At 37.8% G+C, this 19,464-nt stretch overlaps 1 protein-coding gene across 1 annotated transcript in view; it reads left to right on the top strand.

Annotated features, from left to right (window-relative positions):
* The first annotated feature begins 3,539 nt into the window (after positions 1–3,539).
* Positions 3,540–19,464, top strand: part of LOC120613807 (membrane cofactor protein-like) — a 42,247-nt gene continuing 26,322 nt past the window's right edge. The window contains exon 1 of the mRNA XM_039876460.1: positions 3,540–3,651. The gene's annotated coding sequence lies outside the window, so the exon portion shown is untranslated. The remainder of the gene's footprint in view (positions 3,652–19,464) is intronic.

Raw genomic sequence — 19,464 nt, 5'->3', positions numbered from 1 at the left:
TGTGTATTACTTACTGTAAAAAGTCTTTACATGGATGTGCATACTACATCAACCCTTAAAAATTAAAAATAAGAACACTGAAAAATTGGAAACTAGAACAAAAGTTGACTTCCTTAACTAAGAATATTATTGGAAAACACTCTTATAGTAAATAGAGTAAATTTTTCCTTTTTAAAATTCTTTGTAACTTCTTGGTGATTTAAAGAAGTCATAAAATTAATGTATTTCTTCATCATTTTTAATATCAATAAAACAGTCTAAGAAATCAGTAATACTTGGGAATTATTTGCATACTTCTGTAAAAGTTAGAGGGTTCTAACACCCACAACAAGAATGCCAGCTCGGTACAAAGTGAACACAGTGGCCTTGTCTTTTCAAGGAGAATTCCACTTTTTAAGACGTAGACGCCACTCTAAATTCTGGCGTAGGTGGTTTTCTCTCCCTCTTTGAAGAGATGACTCACTTAAACAAGTCATCTAAATGCAGGCCATTCTGCAGGGAGTAAACTCATCAGATAACCTCACGTTCTATCAGGATCTCGGTCTGTGTGTGCATCCCACCTCACCTGCTGAAAGGCAGGGTAGACCGTAAGCCATGTATTTCAGAAAAGAACGCTTAACTTTGTGTGCTGGTTGTTGGTGCTAGGAAGGGAAGAAAGAACCCCCAGGTCAGGCAGAGCTCTCCGCTCAGGTGGAATAGATGCCCCCTCTTCTGAGTCCTCACACCAGGCAGGGCACTTGCAAATGAGCCAGCTGGCAAAGAGGAGGAACCGCCCCTCTCATTCATCTTTACAAGTTTTGTTTCACACTTTTATATTTAGTACCACAAATTGGGCCAAGAAATTTGCCTTGAGAAGGACGTGATTGGGGAATCAGAGTGGGCCAGGGCAAATACTGTTTTACTCTTATAAAGGCATGTTTATAATGCACCACAAGTGTTCCTTCCCTTTGTCATCTCTGGTGCCAGACTTTAGAAAGATGAGTTTGAGCAGAAATAAACGTTTTCTGAATTAAATATAGAGAAATTTACTACACCCATTTTCACATGCTTATTTTCAAGAATTAGCTCTTGCTTAGAAACAGAGATGGCAATATTTTTTTAAGTCTCACTGACATATTTTCAACCAAAGATTGTTATTCCTACCAACAGAAATCAACTTTTATAGTAGGTTCTGCTTCAAATTTAGTTTTTTTTCATTTGAATATATTTATATGTGATATTGATATATATGTGTAAATATTGTTTGTCAAATAATTTGTCAATTACTGAATTATAGGGCAAACCAGTTTTCTGTAGAGAAGTTTGTTTACAGGGAAAGAAGCATATTTGAACTAAAAGTTTCTTAAAGCTGGAAGAATGTATCTGCAGTGAAATGGGAAGTCCCATTTATAGAGGCCCTTATTGTTCATTTTTTGAAAACCTGATTTTCAAATCTGATAAAAATAAAATATAGGATTACAGAAGATTTATTTGTGACAATGTGTTTATTTTGTTTCCAGTGTATTTTATCCCACATCAGAGTATGTTTCTAATCGGGGGCCCATCTTCTGTAGCCATTGCACTCCCACAGTCATTACTTCTGCCCCTCACATCCCAGAGCCTGAGGTGTTGTCTGGGCTGCTCCACTCCCCAGACATGTGTCCGATGACACCACATCACCTACAGCAGGGAGTCCACACTTCTCAGATGATATTTGAAGACCTTCTACAATTAAATCCCAACTCTTCTTCCCAAGGTGCGTCTTTCTGCTGCGTTTCTTCAAATAACCTACTCTCGGTCAAGCCGGACCATCTGCCCTGTGCTGTATTCCTAGTTCCCTGGTACCTGGAACACCTGTGGCTCCTGGGCATCTGCGAGGCCGGTGCATAGCACCCATTCCGTGACGCTTTTCCTCATTTCTGCCCAGCACTCATAGCCTTTGTTGTTACCTAGCCTTGAGTATCTGAGTATCTATATACACGTGTCTAGGAGAAGACATATCTTCCACATCAGTTTAATGCATGGTGTGGCTAAGTGATTAAAACTCCAAGTCCAGTAATGAAACTATAAACTTTGAATTGTGTAACTAATATTAGGATTTGATTTTGTTTATGCAAAAAAAAAAAATTCTTGTTCTCGTTGCAGATTTGATTTAAATTCAATTGCTAAACCTCTGAGCTCGTGACTCAGTGTGTCCCAACCATGGCTGCACACTGCAGTCACTTGATTTACTGATGCCTGGGTCCCAACCCGCAGAGGTTCTCACATCACTGATCTGGGATGTGACCTGAGCACACGGATTGTTTAAAGATCTCAAGTGCTTCTGATATGCTTGCTGCATAGAATTCCATCCCATAAAAATATCCTACTATAAATTCCTTAATGCTATTACTAAACACCTAGGTTTTATATTGTTTCCAAAATTATACACCCTTGCTCACAGCTCTGATGATTTCTTTGGGATAAACTCTAATTGGAATTTGTGGTTTAAAAGTCATGTCTATCATAACTTTTAACTTACAGAAAAGTTATACTAAAAACTAAAAATTTGAGGTCACTGCTATTCCCAGTGTTTACTCACCTTTTTGTTCTTTGCCAATAGAAAATGTCAGCTCTTTCTGCGTGTTCTTTATACCCATCATGTTATTTTTACTTTTACTAGTCATTTAGGTTTACTCACAACTCTAAAAATAAATCTTGCTCAATTTTAATGTTCCAGAATTGAGATTTTCACCAGAAAAGTTCTCCTTCATTATTTCCTACCCATCCCACCAATCATGGCATTCATTGCATCCAGGAATTTGGCACTTAATAGATCCTTGTCCTTACCTTTTCCACACAGTTATATTTCCTTTTCAATGAAACTTTTACTTGTTCAAGGGCAAGGGCCCTTAGTTCGAGGCCCACTATGCTTATTGTCACAGCGTTGTTTAAGATTTACCTTCCCTGGGGTCCTCTCGAAGGAGGGGCAGAATCATTTACATTAGGGTTTTGGGAGCCTATGGTCAAACATCTCTGTGATTTAGAATTCTAGCAGGCTTGGATGGAATTCAGAAGTAGACATTCGACCAAGGAAATCACAAGTACTGTCCGTAATTATGCCTGATTGAAGCCGAAGATTAAGCAAAGACCTTGCTTGGTAAACCTGCCAGTCTGGGGGCCTCAGGACAAAAGTGGAGCCCTGAGGGGGTGTTGGCTCCAGGGCGATCCACTGTGTGGGATCTGGGTTTCTACTTTCAGGTCGATGCGCTTTATTCTTCAATCTAGCGTTCCAGAAAGCGCACGATCATGTTCCCGCCAGCAACTGTTTCTTTTCCATCCTTCCTAAGTGGGATAGTAACTGTTTACGAACGCAGTGGTGAACCAGCTGTTTCCCACAAGCCGCTGTGCTCCTTCCAGATGCGTAAGCAGCCAGAGAACCGCCCGCCGGATGCTGACGCCGAAGGGGTCGGAACTGCCCACCGGACCCGAATGGGTTAAATCTCGATCGGGGCCACGCCCCGTTCCCTCCAATACCAAAGCACTGCCCAGCGCCGAGGCCCCGCCTTGTGCCGGCCGATTGGCCACGCCCGGCTCCGTAACGTCACGCCTCAGGCCACGCCCACCTGCGGTACCGCGCTTGACACTTTTTGAGTCTGGGGATTGTTGCGTCTGATAACCGCACTCAAAAAGGTAAATCCCTACTCTCTCTGAGGTCCCCCGCTATATCTCCAAAAATGACGGCTTCTTCCGCGCCGCGCACTGCACCTCTCCGTCTCCCCGAGAGCCCCTTTGATTCTTGGAGCTTCCTTGGGATCCTTTTGATGGCTCTAGTCCTGCTGTTACCCACATCCTCCGGTAGGGGCCTGGAGCGGGTGTGCGCTCGGAGGACGAGCTGGAGCGGGCTGTGGAACAGGCCGACTGGAACCAGGGCGGGGAGGGAGCTTGGCTTGGTGGGTCGGGTCGGAGGCGCGGGGTTGGGTCGACCTGGGTATTAGGGAGTTGGGGTGAAGGCCTAGCCAGAGATCCCTGGACTGTGCTGTGCGCGGATCCGCGGGAGTGGAGACCACGTAGTGCCTGCGGCGAACGTTGTTTGGTGGTGGGCGTAACCACTGTTTTCCCGGGGCCAAGGTGTGTCCTTTGAAATTCGCGTTTGCTGGTGTTTGGGGATTGAGCTAATGGGGCTGGGGAGCGCGGACCGATGCTCAAGGTGAGGGCTCGTCCACGAGTGCCCAGACGTACGGGAATGTTGTTAGGGCCCCCGCTGTGCCCTTGGCTATAATTGTGCTGTATTCGCTTGGCGCGTGGATGCCTTGGCGTGTGGAATGTTTTTGCCCCGCTGGGTCGGGCTGGGGTAATAAGGGCCCAGTGTTACAGGAGGCGTGTTTTAGAGTAGTGGGCGGGCCATCGATGCGGAGTGTGGGACAAGGACACTCTGGTTTCTTTGTAAGGGGCTGGGATGCGTGGAACTCTTGAGTGAGTGAGAGCAGGTTCTGGGTGCCTGGGGTTCATAGGGAATGGCGCACAGTGCTTTTTGTAAAGAAAGGTAAAAGGCTCCTTGTGGCCCCCAAATGGTAATGTTTTGGTGTGCAGGCTGTTCTTTTTTTTTTTTAATTTTTTTCACTGTAAACAATAGAGTCAGCTTTACTATTCCCTTCCAATATAGGCAGTATCTTATTCTATTTCCTAATGTCTTTGGGGCATTCGTATTTCATTAGGTTGGATCCTATATGAAGGGAAATCCGAAGCAACCTAGAAAATATCTGTAGCCAAACCGAGTGAGAAACGAGTATCTTAAGAAATGAACGATAAATAACGTTAAAAGGGTTCCCCCCCTATCAGCTCATAAACTAAAGGACAAGGCCATCCACTGAGTTTGATTCGTGTTTTATCGAATGAAATGTGTATTAAAATATATATATATGCTAAAAACATACTTGTTGTATAAAACATACACAATCAAAGCACAGCCATTATAATAGTTGGTATATTTCCTTCTATCTTTATATGCATGTGGGATTCTATGCCCAAGTTATTTTGAAGATCCCATTACATGTACTGTTTAAATGTTACATTCTTTCCTTAGCAACAGTCACTCTACAAATATTTGCCTTGTATGTGCCACGTCTTGTGCTGGTCCGGAGGATACACTGGTGAACAATAACAAGCCCTTCCTTATTTCTTGATCCTTATTTCTCTATTTGCGTGCACACGTGAATACAGGAATATAAAAAGGGACTGTGTTTTGCTCAGGTAGATCCCCAGTGCTAGACACACGGTAGGCAATCAATAAGTATTTGCTAAAATTTACTTGGAATGGCAGACAGTAACCAAACCATAATACCAATATGTTATAACCCAAGAGAAGTGATCTACAGGGAAGGAGCATGATTCTCTGACAGCATTTAACAAATGACTGGAGGAAGGAAAGATTTTTCTGCTCATCAGACAGGCCAAACTCTGCCTCTGTGGGGCTTTTGCACATGCTTTTCTCTAAGCCTGGGTACATTCTCCTCCTGCCTCTTGCATTAGTGGCTCTTTATCCTTAAAACTCGGTTGTGATGTTACATGCTCAGGGACCTTCTCTAACCAAGCTACATCAGTGAGAAACACACTCCAGCTCAAATCCCCCCTAAGTTGTAGTCACTCTTCTAAAACTCTCTCTTCGCTAGAATGTCGAGCTCCTGTCTGTTTTGTTACACTTGTGGTTGCAAATGGCCAATTTTATCCCTTGGTCTCAATATTCTTTTATAGCTATTAAGTGACAAGAAATTAAATATAATATTCGGCTGGAGCTTAGAGCCCAGGAAAAATTCTTCCGGCCTTCAGGAGGAAGGTTTTTTTAAGGATCCATGCTGAGGATGGCTTTTCTGTGGTGCCCAAAACGCTAAGGCAGGGGCAGCCGAGAGTCAGAGAGGCTCTGTCTTCCCCTGTTAATGAAGAGTCTGCAGGCCTCTAGACACTCCAGTCATGTTGTAATTGATGATTAAAAAGTTCATTTCTATGGGGGAAGGAAGGCAACCATGGTAGTAAGAAGGAAATGAGAGGAATTTTTAAAAGAAGAATTAACTTAGAATAGGCCTAAAGCTAGAAGTTGAAGGAGATGTTGAGAGTGATTTGCAATAGAGGATAGATAAAGTAAATAGGGTCCAACAGGGAAGGTAATGAAACTAGAAATGAAGAAGAGGAAAACCAAGATTGAGTTGAAGATTAAAAGGTAAAGTCAGGATAAACTAAAACTTAGAGAAAGTAAAAAATGAGAACTCAGTATGCTGGGAAGGGAACAGAACGTGTGGAAAAAATTAGCATTTCACTTTTTTAGCATTGTATTTTATTTTATTATGAGTTTCAAGTATGCAGTACATTGGTTAGACATTTATATAGTTTTTGAAACTGTCCCCCTGGTTAGACATTTATATAGTTTTTGAAACTATCCCCCTGATTACTTATCTTCCCTCTGGCTCTACACATAGCTATTACGTTGCTGCTGACTGCATTCCCTACATTTCACTTTTGAAGCAGCCAGGAGGAGGAAGTTTGTAAGCAAACAGTGTTGTGCCTGGGAGGCTTTCCATCTCAGAGGTAGTTGTCAAATAGCTCAAAGTAGCAGCAGGGAACATTTGCCAAATTTTGGGGACCAATCTCATTTCTCCAGGAGATGTTTACTTTTTTGGACAAAACCCAAATCTCCTGTTATGTGTGGTGTCTTCTGCCTATTGTCTTTTCTTTCCTTCTTTCTAATTAAAGAAGATAAGATCAACAAGTGCTTACACAGTAGTTTTCTAAGTCTGCATATTACAATACAAAGACAGCAGCCCTTATCCTGTCAATTGCTAGGTTGCCGGACACTGGGAGATAGGCAACAAAAGGCATTACATGGCGCCAAATTTCTCCAGTGCATAAATCTTTAAAATGATTATTTTAAATATTATATTCATTACAGTATACTCTTCACCATCATTTTCTGTTTGATAGTAGTGGTTTATTGAGTTTCGAATTTCCTTGAATAGCAACTATGGCAGACACACTGCTAGGTGATTATGAAGTTTAAGTTAGTTAAAAGCACTTAAAATAATGGTTGGCACAAGTGGTGCTTAAAGTTTACTGTTTCTAAAGTTGTTAACATCATCAGTACTGTTGAAGAAGGGAGTACTAGAATCTTTCATTATCATACTTTAGGAAAAAATATAACTCATAGTATTTGGAATTCACCTTTGATTATATTAAAATGCCATTTCTAATCATAGCAGTAATAGAGAATATGTTCATAATAAGGTACTAGAAATGTAGTGATGAGTGAGACATGCTACTCAAGAAGAACAGTCCGGGGAGTATAAATAATAAAGAGTTACGATATTAAACGTGCTATAGTGAAGAAAGTTAGGGCAGCATGAGGACACTTAACTCAATATTTTGAGTTCGAGCTGTCAAGAGCTGCAAGGAAGAAGTGTCACCTAAAATGAAACTGAAGGATAAGTGGGTGGGAAGAATGGTAGGTTGTCTGGTCAAAGCAGAAGTAAAATGTTGTATGGAGGCCTAGCGTGCTAAAGTCATTTTAGTAATTTAATGGAGACTACAAGGAATTGAGAATAGTGTGCAAGAGTGAGCAGGGTCCTGATAGTCACAGATTTTAAATGTTTGTGAGCATTGTTAAGGAGTCTTAGACTACCTTGAGGGCTTTGGGTAGCCATTGAAAAGCATTTGACTAGGAAGAGCGTTAGTCACTGTATCATATCAATATTCTTATGGTAGTAATTTGAGAAAAGAATGATAGTGACATGAGCATCATGGAAGAGTGAAGAGACTCCTTGTTTCTCACGTTAAATTTATAATAAGTTGGACGAACAACTGTAACTCAACAAAAGATCCCCTGCTCAAAACACCAACATGTCTGAAAGATCCACACAGTGGGACATCTAAAGTGGGAGTACTGGAAGAAGTAGGGGAGGCAGGCTGGGGAGAAGGATGGACAGTGGCCGCTGATGCAGTTTGGCCCGCCGCATGGCTCCAGTGAATGCAGTAGCTGTGCATAGGTTGCACTGCAGCCCTTACAGTATGGCCTGGAGCATGAGAGAATCAGAAGCAGTTTTCTTCCCAGAAAAGACATCTTTCCACGCTCCTCATTGTGGCAGAGCTGGGTAGAAGCGTGGGCTAGGAAGCTGGAAACAACACAGTGCGGCCAACTGCCGTTACTAGAAGGGGCAGAGCTGCCATACTATGAACTTGCAACTCCTCTGCCCCACACACCCCACAGTGCCAGGTAGAAAACACATCAGAAATAGGAGGTAGTTCTGGGAACTCACAAAACTGGTTCTACCCTCCTCCACATTTCTTGCCACACTTGTGCCCCATGACTGACACAAGTTGGTCACAGAAGGGCAACCCACCATTTCAGTGGGTACGGGGCATTTTTATTCATGTAAAGCTATACTGATCCACTCCAATCCCATAGGCACAAAGTGCGGGTAAGAGAAAACAAGAATTTGCACTTTACTGCCATCTACTAGAAAACAAAAGAAAACACCAGAACCTATTAACTTGCAGAATTGTTAAAAGCAACACAATATATAAACAAGAAAAAAGACCACTACCTTAAATGCTCAGACAGAGAAACAATCCATCAAATACTATGAAAAAAATAAGGTAACTAGAAGCCCAGAAAGAAAAAAGTCTCCAGAAACCAAATCTCAGAGTCATGGTGGACTGTGATTTAAATGATGGAGAATTTAGGATTGTAGTTATGAAGAAACTCAATGATAAACAAGATAACTAAGAAAGGCAGTTTAATGACCTCAGGAATAAAATTAATGAACAAAAGAGATACTTTACCAAAGAGATTGAAACTATAAAAAATAACTAAAGAGAAATTCTCAATAAATGACTCAATATAGAGATGAGGAATACATTAGAAACCATTGGAAATAGATCAGTCCAGATGGAGGAGAGAATTAGCTCAAAGATAAAAACCTAGAAATGACACAGGAGGAATCAAAGAGAGAACTAAAAGTTAAAAAGAGAGAGAGAGAGAGAGAGAGAGAGAGAGAAAGAGAGGAAGAGAGAAAGAAAGAAGAGAGAAAGAAAGAAAGAGAAAAAAGGAAGAAAGAAGGGAGGGAGGGAGGGAGGGAGGGAGGGAGGAAGGAAGGAAGGAAGGAATATTTGTGAACTGACTACATTAAAAAGAGCAACATAAAGAAAATAGATCCAGAAGGAGAATACAGAGAGAGGAGAAGAAAAAGCCTCTTGGAAGAGATGGTCGATGAGAACTATCTAAGCCTAGGGAAAGAACTAGACTTTAAAACAGGCAAAAAAGAGAACACATGTCAAGATCATTTTATTCAAACTGTCAAAAATTAATGCCAAAGGATTCTCAAAGCAGCCAAGGGAAAAAAATTCTATAACCTACAAAAGAAACCCTATTCAATATCCAAAGATAGGAGATAGTGTAAGAAAATATTCAAAGATACGAATCATCAGCCATGGGTAACATATGCAGCAGAGCTATCTTTACAGTGTGAAGGAGAAATAAAAGCTTTCACAGACAAACAAAGCTTGAGAGAATTTACCACCAGAAGACCTCCATTACAAGAAATGTTGAAAGGAGCTCTTCTACCAGAAGCAAAAAGGCAAAAGTATACAAAATATTGAATAGTATGATTAACAAACTGACAGAAGCAGGATACTGCACATCTACTTTAGGTCATTAAACACTTCTTTATAACATAAAGTTTAAAGAGGAAATAAGACATTTAAAAATAACTATAACTTGGAAACAAATGCACTATATAACAAAGGATAATTTGTGACAACAAAATCGAAAGGAGAGGAGAAAAAAGACTGAAAATTACAGGTGAGTGAAGATCAGAGGCAGTCAGAAGAAAAAGGTCTATGTATAAGACATTTTACACAAAACTAGCAGCAACCACAAAATAAACAAATCAGAGCTGAGACACAAACAAGAAAGATGAAAAAGAGAAAAAAATTATAGAAAATTTTCAAAAAAAAAAAAAAGGCGGAATCGCAAGAGAAAAGAAACAATGCAAGATATAAAGCAACCAGAAAACATAACATAAAATGGCTGTAGTAAGACCTTGCGTGTCAATAATCACCCTAAATGTAAATGGACTGAACTCACCAATTAAAAGGCACAGAGTAGTAGGATGCATTAAAATACAAGACCCAAGTCTATGTTGCCTTCAGAAGACTCATCTCAGCTACAAAGAAAAACATAAGTTCAAAGGTATGGAAGATGATATTTCAAGCAAATGGCATCCAGGGAAAAGCAGGGGTAGCCATATCTATATGAAACAAAATAGATTTCAAGATGAAAAAGGTAACAAGAGACAAAGATGGATATTCTATAATGATAAAGGGGACAATTCATCAAAGCCACGTTAAACCAGTTTGACTTAATAGACCATTCTAGAGCATTTCATTCAAAAACTGCAGAGAACAATTTTTCTCAAGTGCACATAGAACATTTTCCAGGATAGATCACATACTAGGTCACAAAACGAGCCTCAGTAAATTCAAGAAGATTGAAAATATACCAAGCATATTTTCTGACTACAATAACATGGAATTAGAACTCAACAACAGGAAGAAAACAAAAAAGAAACACAAATCTGTGATTAAACAACATGCTTCAAAACCACAGATCAAAGAGGAAATCAAACAGGAAGTCAAACACTACCTTGAGACAAATGAAACTGAAAACACAGTCTTACAAAATTTATGGATCCAGCAAAACCAGTTATAAAACCAACGTTTATAACTATAGAGGCCTTCATCAAGAAACAGGAAAAATCTCACGTGAACAATCAAATTTATACTTAAAGAAAGTGGGAAAAGAGGGACAAACAAAACCCCAAGTAAGTAGAACAAAGGAAATAATAAAGACCAGAAAATAAATGAAATAGAAAACAGAAAAACAATAGAACAGATCAATAAAACTAAGAGCTTGTTCTTTGAAAGGGTAAGTAAAATTGACAAGCCTCTAGCAAGACTCAGGCATAAAGAAGAACACAAAAAATAAAATAAAATCAGAAATGAAAGAGGAGAGATTACAAATGACAACACAGAAATACAATGGATTATGGAAAAAGACTATGAAAAAATAAAGCCAAGGATAAAAATCATATGATTATCTCAATAGATGCAGAAAAAGCCTCTGACAAAATTCAACATCTATTATGATAAAAACTCTCAATGAAATAGATACAGAAGCAACATACGTCAGCTTGATAAAGACTATACACGACAAGCCCACAGCTAACATACTCAAAGGTGAAAAGCTTCCATGAACAAGACAAGGATGCCCACTCTCACCACTGTTATTCAATGTAGTGTTGGAAGTCTTAGCCATAACAGTTCGACGAGAAAAAGAAATAAAAGGCATGCAAATTGGAAAGGAAGATGTAAAACAGTCACTATTTGCAGATGGCATGATACTGTATATAGGAAAACCCTAAGGAATTCACAAAAATTAAATTGAATTAAAAACATAATTCGATAAAGTAGTAGGATACAAAATTAATACACAGAAATCGGTCACATTTTTATACAAATAACTGTGAGGAGAAATTTAAAAATCACGTTCACGATTGCATCGAAAAGAATAAAATACATAGGAATAAATTTCAAGAAGTGAAAAGGCCTGTCCTTGAAAACTAATAAGAAATCAAAGAAAGAAATTGAATGGGACACACATGGAAGCATATACTGTGTTCATGGAGAGAAAGAATTAGCATCATTAAAATGACCGTACTGCCCAAAGCAATCTACAGATTCAGTGCAATCCTTATCAAAATACCAATGACCTTTTTCTCAGAACTGGAACAAATTAATCCTCAAATTGATATGGAACCACAAAAGACCCCAAATAGCCACAGAAATCTTGAGAAAGAAGAACAAAATTGAAAGTATACCACGCCTTGATTTCAAGCTGGACTACAAAGCTTTAATAATCAAAACAGTATACTACTGGTATAAAAACACGTATAGATCAATCAAATAAAGAAGCTAGAAATAACACCTCCCCCCGCCATGGTCAACTAAACTACAATAAAGGAGGCAAGAATATACAATGGAAAAATGACAGTCTCTTCAACAAGTGTTGTTGGGAAAACAACAGATAGATGTGAAAATGAAACTGGACTACTCTGTTATACCACATACAAAAAGAAACTCAAAATAGATTAAGACTTAAATGTAAGGCCTGAAACAATAAATCTCCTGGGACGAGGGGTAAGAGGTACTAAAACCAGTTGATATTAGTCTGAGCAAGATCTTTTTGAAAATCCCCCCACGAGCAAGGGAAACAAAAGCAAAAATAAACAAATAAGACTTCATCAAAACCTTCTGCACAGCAAAGGAAACCTTCAATGAAACAAAAACAACCTACCAAATGGGAAAATATATTTGAAAATGATATATCTGATTTCTAAAAATATATCTAAAAATATATCAGGAACTGTATAGTTCAGTAACACAATATTAAACAATCTGATCAGAAATAGGCAGAGGACATGAAAAACATTTCTTCAAGACATACAGATGGCCAATTCATATATGAAAAGAGGCTCAATATTACTAATCGGGAAAATGCAAATCAAAACAACGAGATACCACATCACACCAGTTAGTATGACTATTTCCAAAAAGTAACAAATAACATGCGTTGGTGACAATGTGGAGAAAAATGAAACCTTTGTGCACTGTTGGTGGAACTTCAAATTAGTGCAGCAACTATGAAAGACAGTAATTTCCTTAAAAAAAAAAACAACTAAAAATAGATATATAATACATCCCAGCAATTCCAATTCTGAGTATTTATTTGAAGAAAATGAAAACACTAATTCAAAAAGATATATGTAACCATGTGTTCATTGCACCATGACTTATAATAGCCAGGACATGGAAGCAAACTAGGTGTCCGTCGATAGAAAATTGGACAAGGAAGTTGTGGTATATGTATTATATATGTATGAACTATAGTGCAATAAAAAGAATGCAATTTTGCCATTCACAACAACATGGATGGACCCAAAGGGTATTATGCTAAGTGAAATAAGTAAGAAAGAGAAAGACAAATACTGTATGATTTCAGTTATATGTGGAATCTAGAAAAACAACAAAAAAAAACAGAACATAACAAGAACAGCCTTATAGAAACCAGAGAATAAAGGGATTGCTGCTACAGGGGAAGTGGATGGGGGATGGGTGAAAGGGTGAAGGGAATATACTCAATATTATTGTGATAAGTTTTCACATTGACAGATGATTACTAGAATTACTGGGGTGATCAACACTGTAAGATATAAAAATGTCACATCACTATATTGTACACGTGAAACTAATATAACAATATAATACTGTATACAAACGTATTAAATTTTTTAAAAAGTGGAAAACCTATATAGACTCATCACTCACCACCCATCACTGGTAAGCAAGTTGAAAGAGTAATAAAAAAAAGACCCCTAAAACAAAAGTCCAGGACGAAATGGCTTCACTGGTGAATTCTGCCAAACGTTCAGACATTTAATACCAATCCTTCTCATTCTCTTCCAAAAAATTTAAGAAGAGAGACTACTTCCTAACTCATTTTATGAGATCAACTTTACCCTGATACCAACGCCAAGCAAGGACCACAGAAAGAAAGAAAGGTATATGCCAATATCTCTGATGAAAATAGATACAAAAATCCTAAACAAAATCCTAACAAATTGAATACGACAATACATTAAAAGGATCATACAACACGATTAGGTGGGATTCATTCCAGGGATGCAAGGATAGTTCAACATCTATGAAATAATTAATGTGATGCACCACATTAACAAAGTAAAAGATAAAAAATCGTATAATTATTTCAATAAGTGAAGAAAAAGCATTTGACAAGATACAACATCCATTTATGATTAAAACAGTCAATACAATGTGTATAGAAGGAAAGCACCTCAACATAATAAAGGCTATTTATAACAAACACTCAGCTAATATCGTACTCAATGGTGAAAAACTAATACATTTTCCTCTAAAGTCAGGAACAAGACAAGGATGACCACTCTCACTACTGTTACTCAACATAGGACTAGAAGTCCTAGCCAGAACAATTAAGCAAGGAAAAGAAATAAAAGGCATCAAAGTGAAACTGTCATGTTTGTATTTGATAAGATTCTGTATATATAGAAAACACTAAAGACTCCACCATAGGAATAAACTGAACAAGGCATATGAATGACCTGTACACTGAAAACTACAAAACATTGTTGAAAGAAATTAAAGAAGACACATAGAAATGGAAAGATATTCTGTGTTCATGGATTGGAAGAATGAACACTGTCAAAATGGCCAAAAGCCTAAAGCAGTACACAGATTTAATGCAATCCACATCAAAATCCTAATGGTATTTTTTTTTTTAAATAGAGCAAACTATCAAATTTGTATGGAACCACAAGAAACTCTGAATAGCCAAAACAATCCTGCAACAAAGCACTAACTTTAAACTGTGCTACAAAACTACAATAATCAAAACAGTATGGTATTGGCAGTAAAACAGACACACAGACCAGTGAAACAAAATCAAGAGCAGAGACATAAACCCACAGATATATGGAAACTAAGGAGACAAAAACATAACATGGAAAGTCTCTTCAATCAATGGTGCTGGGAAAACTGGAAAGCCACATGCCAAAAAATAAAGCTAGACTGATCTCTGACACTATACATAAAAATTAAAACATAATAGATTGAAGATATGCATATAAGATTTTAAAAAATAAAATACATAAAAGAAAACATACACATTAAACTTCGGAAGAGAAGCCAGTGATATCGGAAGCATGTCTGCATAAGGGATCTGCCCTGATCTCTCCCCCTGATATTGCAACAAGCTGAACACCTACAATCCAACAAATAACATTGAACCTACACTCAAGCACATCTGAGAGATCTGCGCATCAGAGCATCTGCAGGTGGGCCAGCTGCATGAAACAGTGAGGTAAAAAATGAGAGAGGATCAAAGACAGATACTGCGGAAAATAGTCCTGAGCGCCCTGCAGGATAAGGGAAAGGAAGGAATTATGCAGCCTTTTTTGGCTCTTTGAAGCCCCGAACAGTCTTGACTCAGTGATCAGCATGATGGTCCATTACACAGTGGAACCCAGTAATCAGGGCAAAGAGCAGGGCAGAGACCAAGTACAGAGGGGCAACAGTTGTGTCTTAGCAACCGCCATTGCCAGGCAGAAAGCTGAGCCACAGAGCCTGGCCACCTCCCCCGCACCATCCCATAGCATGCCTTTCCCCCAAGCCCCCATACCCTCTCAGAGCTAGTGAGCCCCAGGGAATTCTGCACATACAGAACTGAAACATACACTGCAACCAGTCTCAGTGACAGAGGCAGAGATATAGAAGCAAGGCAGCTGAAGCCTCGATATTTCAAGCAAATGGCATTCAGAGAAAAGCGGGAGTAGTGGTACTACTGTTGAATGAAATAGACTTCAAAATAAAAAAGATAAAGAAAGATACTGAAGGACACTTCATAATGATAAAGAGAATCGTACACCAGGAAGACATAACGCTTATTAATATCATGCTCCCAATCAGGGAGCCCCAAAATATATAAAGCAATTTCTAACAGAACTAAAGGGAGAAACACACCAAAACACTATCATAATGAGGACCTAAATGTCCCACCGTTGGATATGGACACATCATCCAAACAGAAAATCAATAAGGAAATAACATTCTTAAATGACATATTAGACCAACATAATCAACATTTACTGAGCCTTTTAACCCCAAATGAGCTGCTTATATACATTCTTCTCTAGTGCACATGGAACATTCTCAGGGATTGACCACATACTGGGACACAGAGATAGCCTCAACAAATATAAGAAGATTGATATCATAGCAACCATATTCTCTAATCATAATGCTGTGAATATGGAGATCAAAATGGATTAAGGACCTGAATATATGACCTAAAACAATAAATTGCATAGAAAAAAACATAGGATCCCAAATCATAGACCTTGGACTTAAAGAGGATTTCATGAATTTGACCTCAAAAGCAAGGAGAGTAAAAGCAGAAATAAATGACTGTGACTACATTAAACTAAAAAGCTTCTGCAGAGCAAAAGAAACTGTCAGCAAAGTAAAGTGGAGATCTTACCACAAAGGATCATATAAGAATACTATGAAAAAGTATACTCCACCAAATTTAATAACATAGAAAAAATGAACAAATTCCGACAAATAAACAGCCTTCCTATACTAAATCATGAAGAACTGAGAAATCTAAATATGTTGATCAACGGTATGGAAATTGAAATGACCATAGAAAACCTTCCTAAAAGTCCAGGACCAGACGGCTTTAATGTCAGTTCTCAAACTTTTCTAAAATATTGAAGAGGAATTCTTCCTAATTCACTTAATGAGGCCAAACTTACCCCAATACCAAAACCTTGTAAAGGTAATTCAAAAACAAAATAGACCAATATCTCTTATGAACACAATGCAAAATCCTAAACAAAATATTAGCAAATTAAAAGATCATACCCCGTGATCAAATGAGTTTCATCCCAGGAGCACAGGAATATTTTAACATATGTATATCAATTAATGTGATACACCACATAAACAAAATGAAGAATTAAAATTACATGATCATATCAATAGATGCAGACAAAGCATTTGAGAAGGTACAGCATCCATTTATGATTAAAATCTTAATAAAATAAGAAAAGAAGGAAAATGCCTGAACATAATAAAGCCATATAAGACAAACCCTGAGGTAATATCATACTTATGGTGAAAAATTAACCTCCCCTCTACAATCAGAAACAAGACAAGGCTCTCTGCTATTATCCTTATTATTCAATATAGTATTGGAATTCCTCACTAGAGCAATCAGACGAGAAAGAAATAAAAACATCCAAATTTGGAATAAAGAGGTCAGCGTGCCACTTTTTGCAAATGAAATTATCTCTATATAGAAAACACTAAAGACTCCACTAAAAAACCATTAGAGATAATGAATAAATACAGTAAAGTTTCTGGATGCAAAATCAATGTATAAAAATTCCTTTAAAAATAAATTTTCACTAGAACTGAATTGCAATTGCAACAAAAAAAATTAAATACCTAGGAATAAACCTAACAAAGCATGCGATAAACCTATACATACAAATATAAGACATTGTTAAAAAGAATTGAAGAAGACACAAAGAAATGGAAAGATATTGCACGTTCATGGATTGGAAGAATCAACATAGTTAAAATGACTTTGTTACCTAAAGCATTATAGAGATCGAATGCAGTCCCCATTAAAATCCCAGTGGCATTTTTTAAAGAAATAGGACAAAGAATCATCAGATTTACATGGAAGCACGAAAGACGCTAAATAGCAAGAGCAATCGAGAAAAAAACGAACAAGCTGACTCACACTCCCTGACTTCAAATTATACTACAAAGTGATAATAATCAAAACAGCATGGTATTGGCAGAAAAACAGACACACAGACCAATGGAAAAATAAGAAAAATTCAATTAGAAATGGGCAGAGGACCTAAACAGACACTTCTCTCAAGAAGACATACAACTGGCCAACAGACATATGAAAAGATGCTCAACTTCTCCATTGAGCTAGTTGAGCTATTAAGAATAGCTATTCATTAAGGAAATGAAAATCAAAACCACAATGAGATACCACCTCACACTTGTTAGAATGATGATCATCAAAACAATAACAAGTGTCGAGAGGTTGTGGGGAGAAAGGAACCCTCATACGCTGCTGGTGGGAAAGTATATTGGTACAGTCGCTCTAGAAAATAATATGGAGAGCCCTCAAAAAACTAAGAATAGAATTGCCATAGGACACAGCAATCCCTCTTCTGGGTATTTACCCCCAAAAATGTGAAAACATTATCCACAGAGATGATAGATGATTAGATAAAGAAGATGTGGTACATATATACAATGGAATATTATTCAGCCATAAGAAATGATCAGATATTGTCATTTGCAACAACATGGATAGATCTTGAGATCATCATGCTAAGCGAAACAAGTCAAACAGAAAAAGTTGATAATCATATGATTTCACTGATATGTGAGACATAAAACTGAAAGCAAAAAACACATAAACATCACAAATAAACAGACTCATGGACACAGACGGTGGATTACTGATTACCAAAGGGAAGGGAGAGGAGTAAAAGGGGTCAAATATATGGTGACAAAAGGAAATTTTACTTTGAGTGGTTGAACACAATGCAATATGCATATGACATTATTAAATTGTACTCTTGAAACCTAACTGATTATATTAACGAATGTTACTCAAATAATTTTAATGAAAAAAAATTAATTAAATTAAAACATAATCTTCTGAACCTTGGTCTCATAGGGGTTTTTTGTTTTTTGTTTTTTGTTTTTAATGAACTCGACCTCAAAGACACAGGAAGTATAACATAAACGAATGGAACTATATCAAACAAAAAAGCTTCTGCATAACAAAAAATAACATCAACAAAACAAAAAGACAACCACTAAATAGGAGAATATATTTGCCAAAGATACATCTGATAAGGGGTTAATATCCAAAATATATGAAGAACTCATACAGCTGAACAACAACAACAACAATCTGATTTTAAAATGTACAAAGGATTGAATAGACAAGTTTGCAAGGAAGACATAGAGATGGCCTACCAAAATATGAAAAGATGCTCAATATCACTAGTTATAAGGGACATGTAAGTCAAAACCACAATGAGATACAACCTCACACCTATCAGTATGGCTATTATCAACAAGACAAGAAATAAGTGTTGGAGAGAATGTGGAGAAATGGGAAAACTGTCACGTACTGCGGCGGGAATGTAAATTGCTGCAGCCACTATGCGAAACGTATGGAAGTTCAAAATATTAACAATAGTGCTATTATATCAACCAGCAATCAGTCTTCTGGGTATTTATCTGAATTTTTGAAAATACTATCAAGATATATGTAGCCATATGTTCACTGCAGCATTATTCGCAATAGCCAAGAATTGGAAACAACCTAAGGGTCCTTTGACAGATGATTGGATAAAGAAAAAGTGGTACATATTCACAGTGAATTACTACTCAGCCATGAAAAGATGAAATATTGCCATTTACAATAACATGGGCAGATCTTGAGAGCACTATACTAAGGAAATAAGTTAGTCAAAAACAATAAGTACCATAGAATTTCAATCATATGTGGGATATAAAACAAAAAAGCAACAAATGAATAAAGAAAATGAAAAAAAAAGATCTTAACAGATACAGACAGTAGAATGGCGGTTACCAGAAGGGATGGGAATTGGGGGATAATGAAGCGGGTAAAGGGAGTCAAATATATGATGAGGGAGGAGACTAAAGTTCAGGTGCTAAGCACATAAGAGAGGATACAGCTATCCCACTACAAAGTTGTACACCTGAAATTCATATAATGTTATTAACCAATGTTACTCC

The sequence above is a fragment of the Pteropus medius genome, unplaced genomic scaffold, assembly GCF_902729225.1.
Source record: "Pteropus medius unplaced genomic scaffold, Ma_sr-lr_union100, whole genome shotgun sequence".
Taxonomy (NCBI): Eukaryota; Metazoa; Chordata; class Mammalia; order Chiroptera; family Pteropodidae; genus Pteropus; species Pteropus medius.
Note: the sequence above shows the minus strand (reverse complement) of the source record. Positions and strands in the feature narration are given on the sequence as shown.